This window comes from Chrysochloris asiatica, unplaced genomic scaffold (genome assembly GCF_000296735.1).
Source record: "Chrysochloris asiatica unplaced genomic scaffold, ChrAsi1.0 scaffold00180, whole genome shotgun sequence".
NCBI lineage: Eukaryota > Metazoa > Chordata > Mammalia > Afrosoricida > Chrysochloridae > Chrysochloris > Chrysochloris asiatica.
In genome coordinates, this window is record NW_006408698.1 from 4,316,273 (window position 1) to 4,322,499 (window position 6,227).

Here is a 6,227-nt window from a genome sequence, read left to right on the forward strand (position 1 = left end):
AGATGATGAGATGTGAATTGTGGTCCAATGAATTCCTGTCCACATAAAAAACGTAGAAAAGCTAACTTCTATTTTCTCACAATTCTGCAATGTTTTTTATTAGTCACAGTGATTTATACCTCAGAGGTCAATAGAAGTAGTAATGATTGCTGGTTGATCACCTCTGTTGTTGTTATTAAGTGCCATCAAGTCAGGTTCCAACCCATAGAGACCCTGTATAGAGTTTCTGAGGAGCAGCTGGTGAGCTTCAGCTGCTGACCACGTGGATCAACCTGACTTGGCAGTCCAGCACATTAACCCATAGCATCACACTAGAAAGTCAAATTTCCTAACTAAAAGCATACATCAATACATGTGTGTATGAGAAAACTATAAAAGTTTATATGTCTATCTGTTGATAGACAGTGAGCTATTTTCACCTTTTATCTATTGTGAATCATGTTACAATGATCATTGTTGTACAACTATTTGTTTGAGTCTCTACTTTCAAGTGTTTGGGGTATATACATAGAATGGAATTGATGAGTCATATGGTAATACTATATTTAACTTTTTGAGTAACCATAAAACATCAGTGGCTGTACCATTTTGCAATCCCATGACCAATGGAATGTTCCAATTGTTCCACATCCACTACTTGATATTTCCTGTTTTTCTGATAACAACCATCCTGTTGTTGTTGCAGTTAAGTGCCTTCCAGTCGGTTCTGATTCATAGTGACCCTGTATAGGGTTTCCAAGAAGCAGTTGGTGGCTTTGAACTTCCAACCTTAGGCTTTGAAGTCCAGTGCTGATCCTACAGCACCACACCATCCTTGTTGTTGCTGCTGTTAAGTGCTTTCAAGTTGATCTGACTTATAGTGACCCTGTATAGGGTTTCCAAGAAGCAGTTGGTGGCTTTGAACTTCCAACCTTAGGCTTTGAAGTCCAGTGCTGATCCTACAGCACCACACCATCCTTGTTGTTGCTGCTGTTAAGTGCTTTCAACTCTGTTCTGACCTATAGCAACCTGTATAGGGTTTCTGAGGAGCAGTTGGTGAGCTTGAACCGCCTACCTTGTGGTTCAAACTGACCTTGCAGTCCAGCTCATTAATCCAAGCACTGCATCAGTGGGGGTAAAATACTATTCCATTGTGATTTTTTTTTAAAGTTTTTATCGTGAATTGAGTGAAAGTTTACAGGGCAGATCATCAGTTTTACACTCAGTAAATCATATACTTTGTTTAATTGCAATGGTTATAATCCTCTCCATGTGATTTTGATTTGCATTTCCCTAGGGCACCTACTGATGAAGATCAAAGAAAAAACCTTCAGTAAGAATTACACCTCAACATAAAGAAAACAAAAATCCTTACTAGACCAATAAGCAGTATCATGATAAACAGAGAAAAGACTGAAATTACCAAGGATTTCATTGTACTAGGATCCACAATCAACAGCTATGGATTCAGTAGCCAATGAATCAAATGGCATATTTCATTGGGCAAATCTGCTGCAAAGGATCTCTTTAAAGTGTTAAAGAACAACAATATCCCTTTGAAGATTAAGGTATATTTGACCCAAACCAGGGTATTTTTAATCACCTGCATGTGAAAGCTAGACAATAAATAAGGAAGACCAAAGACGAATTAATGCATTTGAATTATGATGCTGATAAAGACTATTAAACTTACAATGAACTGTTGAAGAATGAACAAATCTGTGTTGCTCCTTAAAAGCAAGGATGGCGAGATTTTGTCTCATGTCCTTTGGACATGTTATCAGGAGGGACCAGTCCCTGGAGAAAGACATCATGCGTAGTAAAGTAGAGGATCAGCAAAAAATAGGAGAGCTCTTAACAGATGGAGTGGAACAGTGGTTGCAACAATGGGTTCCAGAATAACAAGGATTATGAGGATGGTGCAGGACCAGGTAAGTGCTTCATTCTTCTGTGTACAGAGTTGCTATGAGTCAGAATTGACTCAACAATACCTAACAACAACAGTAATTAATGACGGGGAACATTGTTCATGTGCTTTATTGCCATCTATAAATAAGCTTTGGTAAAATTGTATTGAAGTTCGTTGCTCATTTTTTGACTGGGTTGTCTTTTTGTTGTTGAGTTGCAAGATTTCTTTATATATTCTGGTTATTAACTCTTTTTCAAATAATAAGGTTTCCAAAATTGTTTTCCATTTTGCAAGTTACTCCTTCATTTTGCTGATGAGGTCAAATGTATCTATTTGTCTTTGCTACTGCTCACACTTTTGCTGTCATATCTAAGAACTCATTGTCAAAAACTAGATCCCAAAGCATTATCCCTATGAGTTGTAGAGTGGTACTGTGGGTTAATGCACCAGATTGCAAAGCCGTTTGAACTACAAAATCAACAGTTCAAGCTCACCAGCTGCTCCTTGTAAACCCTATACAGGGTCGCTATGGGTCGGAACCGACTCGACGGCACTTAACAACAACAGCAACAACACTGTTCTAAGAGTTTCATGATTTAAGTTCTTACATTTTTAACATTGATTCATGAGTCCTAAAAAGTCAATTTTCATATATGATATGAGGTGTGGGTCCAGCTTCATTCTATTACATTTGAAAATCCAGTTTCCCCAATACTATTCATTGAAGAGACTCTTCATTCTCCAATGAATGGATTTAGCACTCTTTTCAAAAAATAATTTACCATAGATACATGGATTTATTTCCGAACTGTCAATTCTATTCCACTGGCCTATATATTTTGTTGTTATTAAGTACCGAGGAGTCGGTTCCGACTCATAGTGACCTTACACAGGGTTTCCAAGGCTGTAAATCTTTACGAGAGCAGAATGCCTCATCTTTCTCCCGCGGAAGCGCTGGTAGTTTCGAACTGCCGACCTTGAAGTTAGCAGCCCGATTCTTAACCACTACGCTACCAGAGCTCATTGGTCTACATATTTATCCTTATACAAACACAAGACTGTTTTGATTACTGTAGCTTTGTAGTATGTTTTGAAATCAGAAAGTGTGAGTCTTACTTTGTTCTTCTTTCTCAAGATTGTTCTGGCTATTCAATGCCTTTTGAAATTCTGTACAAGTATAATGATTGTATTTCCCACTTCTGAAAAAAATGCTGCTGAAATTTTGACAGGGATTGCTTTGAATCTATATATTACCTGGGTACTAATGATATCTTAATGTTAAATCTTCCAGTCTATTAATATGGCATGTCCTTTCATTTATTTGCTGTTGTTAAATGCCATTGAGTTGGTTCCAACTCATAGGGACCATGTGTAAGGTTTCCAAGGAGCTGCTGGTGGGTTTGAACTGCTGGCCTTGTAGTTCTCAGACCAGTGCTGATCCTCTTTCAACAATGCTGTATAGTTTTCAGTTAACAAGTCTTTTATCTTCTTGACTAAATTTATTCCTAAGTATTTTATTATTTTAGATACTGTTACTGGAGAACAGTTCTTTATCACCAATCACTAATGGAGCCAATATTCAAAGACAGGATTCAGAGCAAAGAGTTTATTGAGTACCAAGGTACAGGAGAACAGTGGAGCAGAAAATCTCCCAGATCTGTCTCCATGAGGAAAAGGTGAAGGGAGTTTTATAGAGATTTCAAGTATGATGTAGGGACCCAAGGAATTTCAGGAACTCTCTGCTGTCTATTTATTCAAGGTCTAATTGATCATCCTAGCCAGGCTGTCTTCTGTTGTCACAATTAATCTCTTCAGGCGATGATTATCAGTGGCCATTATAAGAGATGTAAAGTTGTTTTTCTTCTGTTCCTGTGATAGTTCTTGGAGTACAGTTGTTGCTGTTAAGTGCCATCAAGTCAGTTCTGACACATAGCAACCCTGTATAGGGTTTCCAAGGAGTGACTGGTGGGTTTGAACCACTGACTTTGCAGTTCAAACTGACCTTGCAGTCCAGCAAATTATCTTGCAGTGCCACATCCACTACTAATTAAAAAAGAAGACATGATTAATTTTTTTAAAGGAGAGCAACTTTGGATTGAAATAACTGACTATAGTAGACAGAGAGGGATGAGGCATAGCTGGACAGGTTGAAGGGGAAGTATGCAAAATCCTAACTATAAGCATTGTAGTACAGTGGCAGGATGACTGTTCTACTTTTCTTCTACAGTTTGCTTTGACCAAGCTAAAAACCCTTTTAGCACCTTGAGATTCTGTGTATTGTCCCAGTATTTGACCACATCATTGAATTTACATTTTAGCTTTTGCAACTTTATTTTAGATACTTTAAAGTTTCCTATATATACAATCATGCCATACATAAATATGGATAGTTTTACATATTTATTTCCAATTAAGATAACTTTTATTTATTTTTTCTTGCCTAATTGCTTTGATTCAAGTAGGATTCAGAAGAGGATGTGGAACTAGGGATAGCATTGCTGATATCAGGTAGATCTTAGCTGAAAGCGGAGAATACCAGAAAGATGTTTACTTGTGCTTTATTGACTATGCAAAAGCTTTTGGCTGTGTGCATCATGATAAACTGTGGATAATATTGCAAAGAATGTGTATTCCAGAAGAATTGATTGTGCTCATGAAGAACCTGTACATAGACCAAGAGGCAGTTGTTCAAACAGAACAAGGGAATGCTGAATAGTTTAAAACCAGGAAAGGTGTAAACTAGGGTCGTATTCTTTTACAATACTTATTCCATCTGTGTGCTGAGCAAATAATATGAGAAACTAGATTATGTTAAGAATAAGGTGGAACCAGGATTGGAAGCAGACTTATCAACAACATGAAATGTGTAGATGAGACAGCCTTGTTTACTAAAAGTAAATATTGCTTAAAATACCTACTGATGAAGAGCAAAGACTACAACCTTCAGTATGGATTGCACTTCAATGTAAAGAATGCAAAATCCTCACCATTGGACCAATAAATAGCATCAAGATAAATGGAAATTGAAGTTGTCAAAGACTTCATTTTTCTTGTATCTACTGTCAACACTCATGGAAGCAGCTGTCAAGAAATCAAATGACGTATTGCATTAGGCAAATCTGTTGCACAAGACCTCTTTAAATTGTTCAAGAGCAAAGACATCTGATGTTTGAGGATTAATGTGTGACTGACCCAAGCCACGGTATTTTCAATGGCCTCATATGCCTGTGCAAGTTGAACAATGAATAAGGAAGAACAAAGGAGAATTGATGCATCTGAGTTATTGTATTGGTGAATAATATTGAAAATAACATTGAATACCAGAAGAACAAACAAATCTATGTTGGAAGAAGTACAGCCAGAATTCTCCTTAAAAGCCAGGATGGCCAGACTTCACCTCTCATACTTCAGAAATACTGTCAGGAGGGACCAGTCCCTAGAAAAAGACATTATGTTTGGTAAAGTGGAGGGTCAGCAAAAAAGAGGAAGCCCCCAATGAGATGGATTGGCACAATAATAGCAGCAATGGGCTCAAGTATGACAACAACTGTAAGGATGACGCAGGATCAGGCAGTGTTTCATTCTGTTGTGCATAGGGTCACTGTGAGTCAGACTGACTAGATGACAACTAACAACAACAACAACTGCTTCAACTAAGACTTCCACAATGACGTTGAATAGTAGTGGGGAAAGTGAACATCCTTGTCTTGTTTTTGATCAGTGTTTCTCCATTGAGTATGTGATTAGCTGTGGGGTTTACATAAATGTCTTCATCCGGGTGTGGCACTGTAGCATAAGCACTGCACTGCTCACCTCAAGGTCAGTGGTTCAAACCCACCAGATGCTCCTCAGAAACCATATACAGGGTCCCTATGAGTCAAAATTGACTCGATGGTGCTCAACACCAATAATCATATTGAGAGATTTCCTTTTATTCTTAGTTTGAATGTTTTTATCATGAAAAAATGTTTGATTCTGTCAAGTGACTTTTCTGTGTCAATTAAAATGATTATGCAGGGGTAACTTAGACATTGGCTACCTAAAATGAGGGGCAATAAAGGTATGAAGTGACTGGCTTATAAGTTTTCAAGAGGGAGTTTAGTTTAAGAGTGTGAAGGGGAAGACAGAGTCCCCACTGAATAGTTTTCATCTATCTAGATGGGTCTGGTGAAAAGAGATGGGGATATGATTTTTATGATTCAATAGCGAGTAATTGTTATCATGACTAATTGTGACTGTCACAGTTGTAAAGGTAGACATTTTGTAACAAAAACAGGGGTGTAGTTAATCTTACAGTCCAGAAACAGAGGACCCTAGGACCATCAAGGGAGAAGAGCAC